A 16296-nucleotide genomic window follows, 5' to 3' on the forward strand; every position below is an offset into this window, starting at 1 on the left:
ATACCTGTTATCACACCAAAAACAGACCGAAACCCGTGAAGCACGTAATATGAAGGAGACGAGTGTAACAAGGCAATAAACGACCAAAACGGGCCTAAATACATCCAAAATCACCCATTTATATGCCTTAAAGCGCGCCCTAATGTGCGCTTGTCACTGGTCTCTGAGAAACCTTCACCACCCTCAGGCGGCATAAGGTTATGTTAAATCCCAAGAAATGCGTCTTTGGTGTTGAGTCTGGGAAGTTTCTCGGATTCCTGATTGATTAAAAGGGGATAGAGGCTAACCTTGAGGGGCGGTCATTGACATGAAGTCACCCTGCACTGTTAAGGAAGTACAAAGACTAATTGGTTGCCTGGCGGCATTGGGGAGGTTCCTTAGTCGGTCAGGTGACAAAAGACTTTACTTCTTCCAAGCAATCAGGAAGAAGACTAGATTTGAATGGGGGGATGATGTTGAGGCGGCCTTTCAAAAGCTGAAAGAATACTTGCACTCTTTGCCAAGGCTTGTTATCCCTCTTCCTAAAGAGACGTTATACATGTACCTAGCCGTCTCAGACCATGCCCTCAGTGCTGTTCTCCTTGCTGAGAGAGACGACATCCAGTTCGCGGTCTATTTCATTAGCCATGTGCTAAATAATGCTGAACTCTGGTACCCCATGGTAGAAAAATTTGGCCTTGCTTTATATATGGCATTCAAGAAGTTGAAGCCTTATTTTCTGGCACATTTGGTTGTAATTTACATCGATCAGCCCCTCAAGCGAACAATGTCTACCTTGGAGTCATCCGACAGAATGTTGAAATGGGCTATTGAAATGCAAAGTCTTGAAATCACTTTCGAACCCAAAAAGGTAGTGAAAGGTCAGGCATTTGCCGACTTCATTGTTGAAATGAAATGACCGGTTCTCCCGGATAACATTGATCAGGGTTGAAAAGTGTATGTAGATGGGAGCTCGACAAAGAACGGCTATGGTGCAGGAATTATATATGAGTCTCTTGAGGGAGACAAATTTGAATATGCATTGCGGTTTAAGTTTTAGGCCTCGAATAACGAGGCGGAATACGAAGCCCTTCTAGTCGGAATCCGCATGTGTAAGGCGGCAGGGGCAACAAAAATTGACGCCTATTCTGATTCGCAGTTAGTCGTAAGCCATTATGAGGAAAATATGAGGCAAATCACCCGGCTATGATCAAATATCTTCAGGAAGTCAAAGAGGAGGTTGGGGCACTTGAAGAATTCCGTTTGAGTCAAGGGCCCAAGTCAGATAACAACCAGGCGGATGCATTGTCCAAACTGGCATCTTCCACCTGTTGTGATACGCCTCGGTCAGTCTTTTGGGAAGTTCTCGAAAAAAAGAAGTATATATGAAGAACCCATTGGAATCCTAGACCGAAGCTCTACCTGGATGGATGGCATCCGAGCATATTTAACAGATGACACGCTCCCTGATTCACCACAGGATGCAGCCATCATGAAGAAACGAGTAGCAAACTTTGAGATGAGAATTGGAGAGCTCTTCAAGGCGGGTTTCCTTAAACCTTTATTGAAGTGTGTTACCCCAGAAAAGGGGAAAGAAGTTCTCGAAGAATTGCATGTGGGATACTGCGCCTCCCATATAGGCGGCAGGTCCCTAGCCGTCAGAGCCAAGCGTCATTATTTTTGGCCTACTCTTGAGGCAGATGCCAAAGAGTTGGTGAAGAAATGTGACAAATTCCAGAGGTTTGGTAATCTTATTCACCGCACAGCTACTGATCTGACGGCAATCCACAGCCTAGTCCCGTTACTAAGTGGGGCATGGACATCTTGGGTCCTTATGCGCCTGCACCAGGCGGAAAGCGTTATATCTAGGTGGCTGTAGATTACTTCACCAAGTGGGTGAAGGCGGAGGCGGTCAAGAACATCAAGACAAAGGATGTCATCTATTTTATTTGAAGAACATCATCACCCGGTTTGGGGTACCTATGTCTATGGTGTTTGATAATGGCCCCCACTTTGAAACGCCTCACCATAAGCCTTGGTTGGGAGATCAAGGGATCTTACATTGTTTTGCATCAGGCGGCCGACCCCAAGCAAACGGCCAAGTTGAAGCCTTCAACAAACTCATCTCAGACGGCATCAAAAAGAAAATTGAAAGAGCCGGTGGCTTATGGGCAGAAGAATTGATTCATGTCCTATGGGCCATCCGGACAACTGCCAAAGGGGCAACCGGTGAAACCCCATTTCTCATGGTATACGGTGCTGAAGCCGTCTTGCCCATTGAACGTTACGAGCCGACTCTCAGAGTCATGCTTTACGATGAAGAGGCAAATTGGGAGGCTATGCGGCTGGCATTGGACTCCCTCCTAGAAAGCAGGGGCAATGCTGCCCTGCGTCATGAGATATACCGTCTGAGAATGACGAGAGACTACAATAAGAAAGTACACAAGCGCCCTTTGAAAGTTGGCAACTTTGTGTTACGAAAAATAGAGGCAACCGGTAGGGCAAATGAGCTTGGAAAGCTAACCCCCAATTGGGAAGGCCCCTACCGGATCTATAAAGAAGTTAGGGATGACACCTACCGCCTGGAAACCCTAGACGAAAGACGCCTGCCTAGAAATTGGAATGTAGATAACTTAAAAAAGTACCACTTCTTAGAATTGTAAATTTTTTGTAAACAAAAAATCTATTATTGAGAAGTCAAGCTTTGTTTTCAATTGTGTTATTTCTATAATTATTATTCCATCTGGGCAATGCTCAGACGAATTATTTGCTTAACCAACTAAGTTCGAAACTTAGTGGCTAACTTAACGTCCAAATAATATGCGGCCAATGGCCAGATTAACAAACTAGGCACAAAAACTCTTAGTAGATATATAACCGGTCTCGTACAAGACCAAAGGCCAATGGCTGGATGGTTGCTTATTTTACAAAATTGCGTGTCCCAATATGGAAAACGGCGTCCGGCGACACCCCTCTGGGTGCAATCGTCGCAAAGAGCAGACTATTTGTCAGCTCTACGTATCTATGCAGACGACAAAGATTGAATGACCAAATTGGTCGACTCATAGCTGTCTGACCAGAATAGTTTACATAACGATTAAGTTTTTGAAATACCGGATGCCTTAAGGCATCAGTCGGTTCTCGACCGAAGCTCTTACTTAGATTATTTATTCCAAAATTGCACAGACTCTCCCAATTGGGGCAAAAGAGTTTAGTGAAATGGCTACGTGTAGGCGTCGTTTGAAGTGCGCCTACTCTAAAAGCATGTGTGAATATGCTTGACACTCATAGGAAGTGGGAATTGACATAATACGATTAGCCGCCAATAAGTTTTTAAGGAACATGTAAACCGTTCACGGATCATATAAGGCATGAATAAGGGACAACGAAGGCAACAATGATTGACCCGTGAAGGTTACACCCCATTCATAATCCATGAGATTACTAACTCCATATGGTTCGGAACCACGAAAGGAGGATCGAGGATGATGGTACGAAGTGAGTCATGGAGTCACATTCGCCCGTATTGGCCTCTACTCGATTCTTATAGTGAAAAGTGATTCCTGCGATCTTAATAGCATACAAACAAAATATTCAATTTGCTCCAAACTATTATTAGGCTAAATTGGTTGAATATTAATGCAACATATAATTCTAAAATATTTGTGATCATTTGATTAAACAATAAGATTAAAAAGGATCCTAAACCGGTTGTCCAAATTATCTTATTAAGCGTGATTTTCAATTACATATTCCCTTTAAACATGCAATATGGTGATCATAAAATAAGCATTAATATTGGAAGCTATTTAACAATAAATCCAACAATATAAAATCGTTAGAAAAATAATAGAAACAAAAGGAGCATAATTTTTACTTTGATTCTGTTTACTTGCAACTATAAAATAATAAACGAGTTAGTAACTTCAATGAAAGATAATAAAACAACAATTAAATTAAATTAAATTAAATTAAATTAATTTGAGGCTAAACCCTCAAACGATTCTACCATTCACGCTTTGGCTTAAGGACATAACCATGAGTAAAGTATGGACTCCTTGGAGTGCTTGAAGTGGGAATTTTGAAAGAGAAAAGGTAGGCTTGTGTTTAAGCTAGAGCATAGAAGAGAGAAAAAGAGAGAATTAATTGATGCCCCGTACATCATAAATGAGGGGGTATTTATAGAAAAAATGAGCAGGGGGAACACACGAAACCCTAAAAAGATAAAACCCTAAAAAATACCACCGCGACACGGCAGAGAGCACCGTGACACGGTGCCTGGCACCGTCAGACGGGGAAAATTCCCGTGACATGGTGAACATGTGTGTGACGCGGGAAATATTTAGGGTACGGGGAATAAAACGCGTGAAGGGTTTACGCGGAAAGGACACGGAATTGCCCCGTGTCACAGCCCAGGCACCGTGTCACGGGGAATCCCACCGTGGCGCGTCACTGGATCCCGTGACTAGGGGTGTTCAAATCCGGGTACCCGGGTATTTAGGTACCTGAACATCCGGGTACCCGGATCTTCGGGTAGTTGGAAACTCGTCCCATGTCCCGACCCGAGAAAACCGAGTACCCGGGTTTCAGGTACCCGATTTTCTCGGGTCGGGTCAATGGGTACCCGATTTTAAAATTGAAAACAAACTCACCTTTATCTTTGATTATTAAGATCGTAGTCATAAAAAGTCGTAAATGAAATTGTAAAGAAAAAGTTCTCTATAATTACTCCAATTATTAGATCTATTACTCAATCAAACATAAATTGAATTTGACTACTAATTGTAAAGAAAATTATACTTAAATATTCTAATTCATAACAAGCTCATTCGACTATTCGATTAATCAACAATAAGATTCCCCCAAAAAAATCAAATACTTCGTATATTCTTTAATATAGGAACCAAAAATCGCAAACATGTTTCACACATAAAAAACCCACAATTATAATTATATAAAAAACATAACACAATCGCACTTGGAAGCACCACCACTGCACGCGTCGTGTATACCCTCACGAACTCATTACAATTTAATGCTCGCCGCTGATGCCTAGATTTATATATAGATAACACTATAACAGAGATAAAGCAATTGATTTCCTTCTTAGTTTAGGACTTTTTTCGTATGACATCTCTCTCGCAATCAAGTAATTAAGCAAGTAATTGATTTGTGAGAAGCAGGTGAAATTGAAGAGTTTTGAGATAATAACTCTTTAATATAAGAATAAGATGGAGGAGATATAGCAGAGTTGTGACTTGTGAGAAATTGAGAACTAAAGAAACAGGAGGAAAGTGGCGGCTGTATTGTAGGAGGAGAGGTAAAAGTGAAAATAATATAAACCCTAAAACTAGAAAAGAGGTGCTGATAAAAAATATATAGTATATATATTTGGGTCAGAGGGTACCCGCTTTTCTTATAAGCCGACCTATGACCCGACCCGAAAATTTGCTATTTTCAGGGGTCAGGTACCCGACCTGAAAATTTTTAAAAAAATGAAAAAAATACTCGACTAAATCAAGTCGGATCATCGGTACAGTGGGACGGGTCAGTCAGGTCGGGTATTTTTTAACACCCCTATCTGTAACACAGTGCTTACTGGCGTGACGCGAGAACCTGTAGTCTGTTTTCCGTCTAAATTCATTTTTACCCTAATTTCGTTCAGCATTTTTATGTGCCGATTGATAATTTCAGGCCATTTCTGATTTATTATTATTAATTGGGCCAAAATAAATAATAAAAATAAAATAAAATAAATAAAAGGTTTGGGCCAAAATAATAAAATAAAATAAAATGGTTTGGGCTGAAATTAAAAATGAATTATGCTTTAACTAAACATCAAGACTGATCCATGGACTATTCAAAAACTGAATTTAATTAAACACAATTTTTTAAGCACTCTCGGGATTAAATACTGAACCCGACCAATAATGGGGATGAAAGATTGTTCATCATCGGGTTTGGTTTTGTTGAGACATTTTTAGGTGTCTATAGAAGCCCCCACTTTGACTGAGTTTGTAGAAACGTCAGTTTCAAAAACGATAGTCAATGTAGTCGATAGAGACGGAGAATGATTTAAGACGTTTTGCGATCCTAAATCACTCTGTATACGCCGATACCTGCAAAAAAATGTTAGTTCCACAGATAAAAGAGTAAAGGGATAGAATACATATCTGATACCAGAGGTATCGGTTACAAATGAGTTTGACAACTTCCTATGTTTGAAGGAATCCACCGGATGATGTTTCGTTGAAATGCTTTCCATGCCTAAGGAAAGCCGACTGATGAATTTGATAGTTTTCTAAGCCTGAAGATACCTACCGGATTATACTTTCCATGCCTGAGGAAAGTCAACATATGATTTTGGTTTTTTTCTATGCTTGAAGAAATCCACCGATAACGCTTTCCATGCTTGAGAAAAGCCGACTTGGCAGTTTTCTATACATGAAGAAAAATCCGCCGATAACGCTTTCCATGCTTGAGGAAAGCCGACTTGGCGGTTTTCTATACTTGAAGAAAAATCCACCGATAATGTTTTCCATGCTTGAGGAAAACCGACTTGGCAGTTTTCTATACTCTAAGAAAAATCCACCAATAATGTTTTCCATGGTTGAGGAAAACCGACAACTGATATATGTTAGGGTTTGGTAAGTCCAACTTACCGCGGAAACAACCTCTACCCAAAGAACCACTCGCAATTAATAAAACCATAAAGCATAACAAATAAACATAAAAGGATAAAATCGGAATTTACCTTTGACGCGTGCTTTGCCCTCAAAGCCGGGCTCTTACTTGAAAGCTTTAGCTTCGAAAATACCGAGCCTCCAATGGTATCCACCCACAAAGGACGAACACCGACTTTTTAGGTCCGCTATCTTGGAGTTAGCAAGGTCCGACCAAAACCCAAGTATTAATGGAGTTTAAGAGTTTTTGCCAAAATGCAATGCTCTTTCTAACTCCCATTCAAGCACTTTTCTCCAAATCCCAACATGGGTATTTATAGAGAAAAGTGGGAGTGAGAATTTCAATCCCAGCAATGTTGGATCATGAAATTCCACAATTTAATTTAAAGCTAAAATAAATTAAATAGGCAAGCAAGTAATAAATCAACAAGTGTCTTTGTTGTATGTAAAGAGAAGTGAGGACCACTTGGAGAGGGGGGACCATACTTGCTCCCCACTCCTTCCTCTCCTTGTGCCACTTGTCCTCACACAAACACACTCCCTTCACATGCTTCCCCAATGACTCAGCCCTAGCACCCGGCCCAGCCTAGCCCCGCACACGCGGGCTGCTAGTTGCTGCCTTCTCGGCCCAGCACGCCACGCACATATGTGCGGGCTGCTGCTGCCGATAGGCGCTGCTAGCAAGCCACACATATGTGCGGGCTGCTAGCAGCAGCGCGCGCCAGCAAGCCACGCAATGCTTGCGGGCTGCTGGCCGTAGCTTACTATCAAGCCTTGCACATGGTGCGGGTTGCTAGCTCGCCTAATCCCCTAGCACTCGAGATTCCGATGTTAGGGGTATTTTAGTCATTGTTGATTTATTACTAATTTTGTCGTCTTGTCTTTTACTATTTTTGACTCGATTTCCGACGCTCTGAGCTCGAATTTCCGACGTGTAAATATTTATCACTCGGGCGATGAATTAATTTCTTTCGAATTAATTTGTCAATTCGTTTTGTATATTTGCTTGTGTGTGACCCGAAGGGGTCAGTCAAGATTAAGTTGTAATATTAATTATACATTAATATTACTGATCGGAAGCGGCCTCCACCCAAACATTCCGTACTGAATATATTAGCTTTCTAATAATTCTGAACCCGCTATCAGAATAATACACTTGTTCGAAGGACACCATTCCTTTTAATCTCCCACTTGTCCTTTCGGACAAGTTAGCATTTAGTGTATAGTCCCTTTCCTATGTCTCTTCATGTCTCTTCATGAACTATAAGGTAAGATTATTTTGTCATCCTTATTACGTTCAGAAGTGTTTCTCGATTCCGAGTCCGACTGTCAATAAACAGATGATTTCTAAAATCCATCCGAGCACGGCCATGCATTTTTACAGTCTAGCTCTACGAGAGGCCTTGTATACAACAAAGACATTTTCCCTATATAGTAGGGGGACATTCCCAGTCTTGTAATGTAGCTCCTCTTACTGAGAGGACCTAGCCGCCCGAGTGTTTCCGTTATAATCCCCTATTACGGTAGATGTTTGATAACATCAAAGCGGACTAGTACTCAAACAAGAGAACTCACAATACTCATGGTCAAGGAAATAGGTTCCGATAACCATAATGAGAAGTATACTTATGACGATTTTTAATATCTTAAAGTATTCTCATAGGTCGATCCAGTATGGTTCTAAACCAATACCTATGCAAATGATTTATGACAATCATGTTCTCGTAGCACAAGAAACAGTGCTATAAATCAGACTACATACTAATCTCAATTGGTCATTAATCGTCCATCGTTTAAATGACCTCGATTAGGATAATTTTTTATTATAATATTCAATGTTCACTTAATAGGTGTTTCCTTACCAAGACTGGTCTTGATAACCTTTTTTTTTTATTTTTTTATTCCAAGAATCGAATGGACTCATTATTTAATCCTAAACCACAATTAAATAGCAAACGGAGTAATAAAATATTGCATGAAATTTATATTACTCCAAAACTTGAATGATTTTTCTTAGTGTCTTACATTAAATGTTCAAAATTTAATGAAAACACTAAACAAGGAAATCGAAGCCAGTCTTCTACATGCCTGATTCCTATTGCCTCAATGTGCTCGTTGTGCTTCACTTGAGCAAAGGTTTAGTAAGTGGATCGGATACATTATCATCCGTTCCAACTTTGCAAATTCAGATTTCACCTTCTGATTTCCATTATCGAATCATGTGAAACCGCCGTTTGACATGTTTGACTTTTTGATGTTCCCTTGGCTTTCTTGCCTGAGCAATAGCTCTATTGTTGTCACAATAGAGGGCTATTGGACCCTTTATGAGGGTACAACATCAAGTTCACCGATGAACTTACGAATCCAAACAGCCTCCTTAGCCGCTTCAGCAGCTGCTAAGTACTCGGCTTCAGTTGTAGAATCTGCAGTTGTACTCTGCTTGGCACTCTTCCAACTAAACGCTCCTTCATTTAGACAAAACACATATCCAAATTGCGATTTGAGATCATTTTGTCTGTCTGGAAGCTCGCGTTGGTATAACCTTCAACAACTAATTATTCCTCCGAACCACCATACACCAAGAATTTATCCTTGTTCCTTTTCAGGTACTTTAGGATATTCTTGGCCGCAATCCAATGGGTCTCTCCTGGATCTGATTGGTAACGACTCGTAGCACTCAAGGCATATGATACATTTGGCCTAGTACATATCATGACATACATGATCGATCCAATAAGCAAAGCATATGGAATCAGATTCATTCTTTCCTGCTCATTAGGTGTCTGTGGACACTACTTCTTGCTCAGGGTTATGCCATGTGACATTGGCAGGTGACCTCTCTTGGTCCCTCCATTTAAATCGAGCAAGTACCTTATCAATATAAGTACTTTGACTCAATCCAATCATCCTTTTTGATCTATCCTTATAGATCTTGATGCCTAGTATGTACTGAGCCTGTCCTAAGTCTTTCATTGAGAAACATTTTCCAAGCCAGGCCTTTACAGACTATAACAACAAAATGCTGTTTCTAATGAGCAATATGTCATCGACATATAAGACTAAGAAGGCGATGTCACTCCCACTGACCTTCGTGTAAACACAAGATTCATCTAGATTCTTGATAAAACCAAACTTACCGATGGCTTCATCGAATCGCAGATTCCAACTTCTGCTAGCTTGCTTTAGTCCATAAATGGACTTCTTAAGCTTACAAACCTTCCCAGCATTGTTTTGGTCGACAAAACCTTCAAGCTGTGTCATGTACACAGTTTCTTCCAAAATACCATTTAAGAAGGCAGTTTTGACGTCCATCTGCCATATTTCATAGTTATAATATGAAGCAATCGCTAGGAGGATCCGAACGGATTTAAGCATTATGACTGGTGTAAAGGTTTCATCGTAATCAATACCATGAACTTGTCTATAACCTTTTTCCACCAATCTAGCTTTTTAAATGAATACATTTCCATCTTTGTCGGTTTTCATCTTGAAAATCCACTTACATCCGATAGGTGTATAACCTTCGGGTAAGTCAACCAAGTCCCAGACTTTATTTTCAAACATGGAATCTATTTCGGATCTCATGGCCTCATTCCATTTAGCAGAGTCGGTGCTTGCCATCGCTTGCTTGTAGGTTGCTGGTTCATATCCATCCATAATCAGGTTGTCCTCTGAGATCTCGATTAATACTAAACCAAGATATCTATCAGGTTGAGATCTCGGCCTCTAAGACTTACGTAGGGTAATGGATTGAGTATTTGCATTGTAGGTTTGACTTTGCACATTTTGATCATTTTAACCCGCGTCAACAGATGCTGTTTGAGCACTTTGACTGTCATTCTGATTTTATTGCTCATCCTCACGAACTTCGTCGAGTTCGATTTTCCTCCCACTTGTCATTTTGGAAAGGTGTTCCTTCTCCAAAGACACCATCACGAGCAACAAACACTTTGTTCTCTGATTTGTTGTAGAAGTAATACCCTTTGGTTTCTTTTGGGTAGCCCACAAAGTAAACCTTGTCAGATTTGGGATGAAGTTTGTCAGAAATCAATTTCTTGACATATGCTTTACATCCCCATATTTTTAGAAAAGACAACGAGTAGACACCCATTTGTGTCTCCCAAAAACCAAACCCGGTGATGAGAACCTTTCACGTTGAATCATAATCGAATGAAGTGAAAGTGTGGAAAGTCTGGTGTTGCGGATAGTTTTAATTTCTTTTCTTTTCTCTCTGTTTTTGAAAACCTATTTTAAGAAAACAGCCAATCCAGTTTGGTTGTTCCATAATATGGGTCCAATAATGGTGTAGTTGGATGGGGCTTGAAGAGAGCTTTCCAACGATATATTATAAGCCCAATTCCGATGAATATTGTGGATGTAATGGCCAAATTATTAAACTTGGCCAAATTATTAAACTGAGCCCGGTTTGAGCCTTATATGCGGCCTAATGATATAGAGGAGGGCCTATTAATTATTTATCATTCCTAATGAAATTAAGATTGGTTTTAGTCTTCTAGATTCTTTTAGAAGGTTCTTCTCATTCCTAATTCAATTAGCATTGATAAATTGACTTTTGTTGACTTTTTAGAGTTTTAATCAGAATAAAAGAGTGTTTTTAAGGAAAATACGATTTTGCCCTTCTATACGGCTAAATTTTATCTGAATTTAGAAAACGCGTGAAAAAATTAATTAGCGCCTAACGACAGACATTAGCGCCTGGCGCTAATGGTCAGCGTCTGGCGCTAACTTCTTTTTTCCTCGTCGAAATTCTGATTTGTTTTTTCATCCGTTTGGCTGATTTTCTCTACAGATCTTCTCTCTTGAAGTTAAATCTTGTTCTTTCTCTCTCTCTTTTCTAAAGCAACCTTTTTACATACAAAATTCCGCATTCACAAGACCAAGAAACACCTAGCATTGTTCGAAGTTGCCTTCGCCCTAGACGTGAAAGGTTTAATTTCTGAGGGTTTGGTCCCAAATCTAGTTTAAACTTTCTTTAATTCCTTATTTCAATTATTTAATTTAATTGTTTATTATTTTCCTTGAAATTACTAACGCATGTATTTTGTTATTAGAAAGAGGTACAAGGCATCCAAGTAAGTGCTTTAATGGTTTTTATTGATACTATGATGTAGAAATCATGTTTAGGTTGTTATCATGATTCCTAGCGTCATGTTAGGGTGTTTTGATCTTCCTAGTATCATGTTTAGGGTAACATTTAAAAAATCCTAATATCAAGTATGATGCCTTTTACATTTTTTCCTAATATTTATGATTATTAGTATCATGTTAGGGCTAAATCTTTGATTTTTATTGCTTAGTGACATGCTACGGTTTGTTATTAATCTTGTTAGTATCATGCCTTGGATCTTGTTATTATTATGCTTTAACATGATTATGATTATTTTTATGATTCATGATTATTATTATTATATTTATTATTATTATGTTGCTTGATTATATTTATTGTTATTGCTTGATCACGCCTTTTATGCATGTTTAAAGGGAATTTGTACTTGTAATCACGCTTAATAAGATAATTAATAATCTTGTTTAGGGTTAATTTGATTATAATTCAAGTGATCGCCAATAATAGTTTTATTTGTGCATCAATGTTCAACAAACATAGATAAACAGGTTTAGGGTTAACGTAATGATTGCATGTTAGTAAGAAAGCGCACATGAATATGATCAGAATAAAGTAGAGGCCTATTATTAGGGCAGGTTCAATCTCTTTTAGGTTAGATTTGTACCTTCATCTTCGAACTACTAGTCATGGTTCCAGACCTATTGGAGTTAACGATCTCTTGGATCATTAAGGGGTGTAACCTTCACCCTGTGAACGGTTTACAAGTTCCTAAAACTTGTTGGTGACTCTTTTGCTCTATCTTCTTTCCCTTTGGACGCCATCATGCTTAAGTGTATGATCACAGTGGGGTTCAAGCTAGGGGTAATGCTTGAAATATTCCCTACAGTTTTGGCGACTCCACTGGGGAAGATTTCTATTTTTATTCCTGAAATTTATTTTGGCAATGATTTAGAATGAGTGGATGAGACTCGAAAAGTTCTAAGTATTTCATGTGCGTAATTTTCATTAACATTATTGTCATATGCATAAAAAAGATCTCATTGGAAAGACCATCCGTAATGAGTTAAAACATAGGATTTTTACATATAGGAAATTTGAGGAATATCTTTCACAACTAGGACCAAAATAATGCTGCGCGAAATTGGAAAATTTTATCGAGCACAGAAAGCTACTGAAGCATGTAGGAACTAGCGTTGGGGAACAAAGTCTAGCGCCAACAATTTGACGTTAGCGCCAGGCGACAACTTCTTTCGCCAGGCTTTAAAGCCAAATAGTGGCGCTGGCCTCTGTTTGCTGGCGCCAAGTTCTTCTAATACCGAGCCAGAAATATGCGTTCTAATTTTGACCAATTTTTAGCACTGTTTGCTCGATCCTACTTCCTGATTGAGTTTTTCTCCTTTTTCTGAAACCCATATGTGTTCTACATATGGACATAACCCTATGATAATTCATGCTCCATCTACCTGATTGAACGCTCTGAGAAACAAAGGGTACATACGAGAATGTTGAATTCACCAAACCATGGAAGCGAGTTTTAAACTCGCAGTGTCCCATCCACTCGCGCCAACCCTTCATGGTTAGGCTTCCGCGCGGTGCATCTGGACAGTTAACCATAGACCCTCTATTGACTAACCCATATCCCGAACTTTAGAGGACTAGAGCCATGGTTACGTTGCAAACTCATTGCATCATGTTGTGCCTACTTGACTAATTGTGCATTATTGGTTGTGCATCCTCTATGTGTTTTTTCCTAACCGTTTGTTTGACTTGTGTTAAGATTAAATAAACTGATTTATGACTAAAAGAACTTTGCCTAATTAATTAATTAATAAATTAATTAGAGTAATTAAAGTCTAATAATTTGATCAGAGTTGACTTAGTACGACTTTAGGCATACCCTGTAGAGTAAAAATACCGAAAGTAGTTCCAGATCGACGTTCCAGCAATAGTGCCAAGTTTTAAATTGCAGCGCCACTCTGTGGAGCGTAGCGCCTGGTGACAGTCTTGTCGTCTGGCGCTACACTACAAAGAGAGCGCCAGTCCTATCGTTTTGGCGACAGTTCGGTTTGTTGCTCGAGTCATCACCTTATGTCTAATTGAGAAGTTTTCTAGTCAATTCAGTTAATTTTTACCTTATCAACTCATTAATTGAGTCTAAGAACTAAGTCCCATGGTCTTACACAAGAGTCAAAGCATGTCACTTACACTCACCACATAAAGCACACACTAATGTACACTTTGACCATGTCTAAGGGAGTCTTGTATGCGTGTATTTTCCGTCAATTTTTAGGGGGGTAAGTTGGATATTAATCCTCTAATTAAACCAAAATGTATACCTTATTTTTCCTAAAAATATGCACCCTATTTTTGCTTTTTTTCTTTTTTCCAAACCGTAAAGTCAAATTCAATTTGAGTCAAGTCATTAAAACAAAAATGGTTTAATTTACAGCGCGTGGTCAAGAAAAGAAGGGCGTTTGATCAAAGACAACCTTTTTATTCAAGTCCAAATTTTTGACAAACCGATCGCTCGTAAAAGGAAAGCTAAGACAATAATGGCAACTCAAGAGGAAGTTAATGAGCTCAGGAACCAATTGATTACTGTGACTGAGGCGTTAAAGGTTTTAACCCTCGAAATCGATGATCCTGTGAAACAACAACAGATGGACCTCATGCAAGAGAGTATGATCAAACTGTCTAGTGACTATAAGTTTCAAGGAATTAGCTCACAAGGGGTCTCAGTGGATACATATCTTCTTCCGCAGAAGTTCAATGCCAACGACATCCCGAAATTCAAAGCGATTGACAACCCTTACTTTCATTTAAGAGCCTTCGAAACAATAATGAGTATTAAGGGTATTGACAAGAAGGTGTTTCCCTCTTTGTTCTCCCTATCTCTCGAAACCGTTTTCCAACAATGGTTCTTTTCTCTTAAGAAAGAAAGAACCTCTACTTGGGAGTCTATGGTAAACGCTTTCATTGATAGATACAAGTGCAATATTCAAGGTAAGACTGACTATAGGGAACTTGAAATCCTCAAGTAGAAGGAGAATGAAGGTTTTACCTCTATCTTCAACAAATGGAGAGAAACCTCTGGTATGATGATTGAGGTACCAAGTGAAAAAGAATCTGAAAGGTTATTCATCAAGAAGCTTCAAGAGAAGTACTCCAAGCATCTCAAATACTAGAATAATCTCCATACCTTCAAGGCCGTCTATGACATTGGAATCAATATTGAAGACAACCTGGCTAAGCTGAAAGCCGCTAACAGTAACTCCAACAGTGGCTGGAAAGGTAAGAAGAATGACAATCCTTCTTCCAAAACCACCCACTCAAACAATGTTAGTACCTTTATCTTAAGTGAAGTCCTTGCTGTGAATAATCAAGGACAAAAGAAACCATTTAGGAGGAACTTTACTCCTATAGGTATGAGTTATGACACCGCATTTGACCGATTAAATGCAAAAGGTCTTATAACTCCTATTGGCCCATTTGGGGACCCATCGGTCGAGAAGAGGACGGCTAATTGGAATCCCAATGCACATTGCAAATATCACCAAGGTAGGGGCCATCTTACTGAAAATTGTTGGAAGCTTAAGGAAGCTATCCAAGATTTAATCGACAACAACAAACTACCATTGGCTCCTGCCAGTAAGAAGCCGAGCATCAATAGTGCACCTCTCGCTCACTCCTTAGCCATCTCTGATGAGGAAAATGAGGTTGATCCCTCATCACTCATCAAGCCTATCGAAGAAATCTATGCTATCAAAGAAGAGGAGGAGATCTTTTTCGATGCCATGGATGACTTTCCAGAATTAGCAAGTAAAGAGGATGTACGGTTGCTTACACTGTCCATGTTGGAGGGATCAAACTTGCTGCGTGAAGCTCTCGAAGTTGCGAAGAAACAATTAGAAGAGCTTCAGAGAAAGGGTAACAAGATTCCATCCACAAAGAAGAAACCCTTTTCTCTGCAAGTAATTGATAAACCCAAGAAGAGTAATAAACTCTTTACTCCAATTGGGATTCCATATGCTCAAATGTTCAATATGCTCTTCGATAGTGGCGAGGTCAAACCTCTCGAACCGAGACCATTTGAATCATTAAAAAGGACAGATAGATTTTACTGTCAATACCATCAATCGAGGGGTCACTATTTAAAACTGCTTTAAATTTAAAGATTTAATTCAGAAAATGATTGATGACAAAAGGCTAGTCCAAATTCCACAAGAAGAAGACATAAGTATTAATGGAGTTTGGGACTGTGATGAAGAAGACGTTTACTTAAAAGACATGGTAGGACCTCCACCTTCGGTGTCATATGCCATGGATGACTTCTAGGTTGAAGAAGATTCATCAATAGACGTCCTCACAAGATCTGGGAGAATGCAACCTCCTATTTCGACGCAACCTATACCAACTACGCAGCAAGTTCCCATACCTATCATAGAAGACAATGATATTGTTAAACAGTTCAAGAAAACCAAGGTTGAAATGAATGTATGGAAGCTTCTAGCAACATCTCGAGAGCATAGGTTGGCAGTGATGAATGCC

Source organism: Chenopodium quinoa, unplaced genomic scaffold (assembly GCF_001683475.1).
Source record: "Chenopodium quinoa cultivar QQ74 unplaced genomic scaffold, ASM168347v1, whole genome shotgun sequence".
Classification (NCBI taxonomy): Eukaryota; Viridiplantae; Streptophyta; class Magnoliopsida; order Caryophyllales; family Amaranthaceae; genus Chenopodium; species Chenopodium quinoa.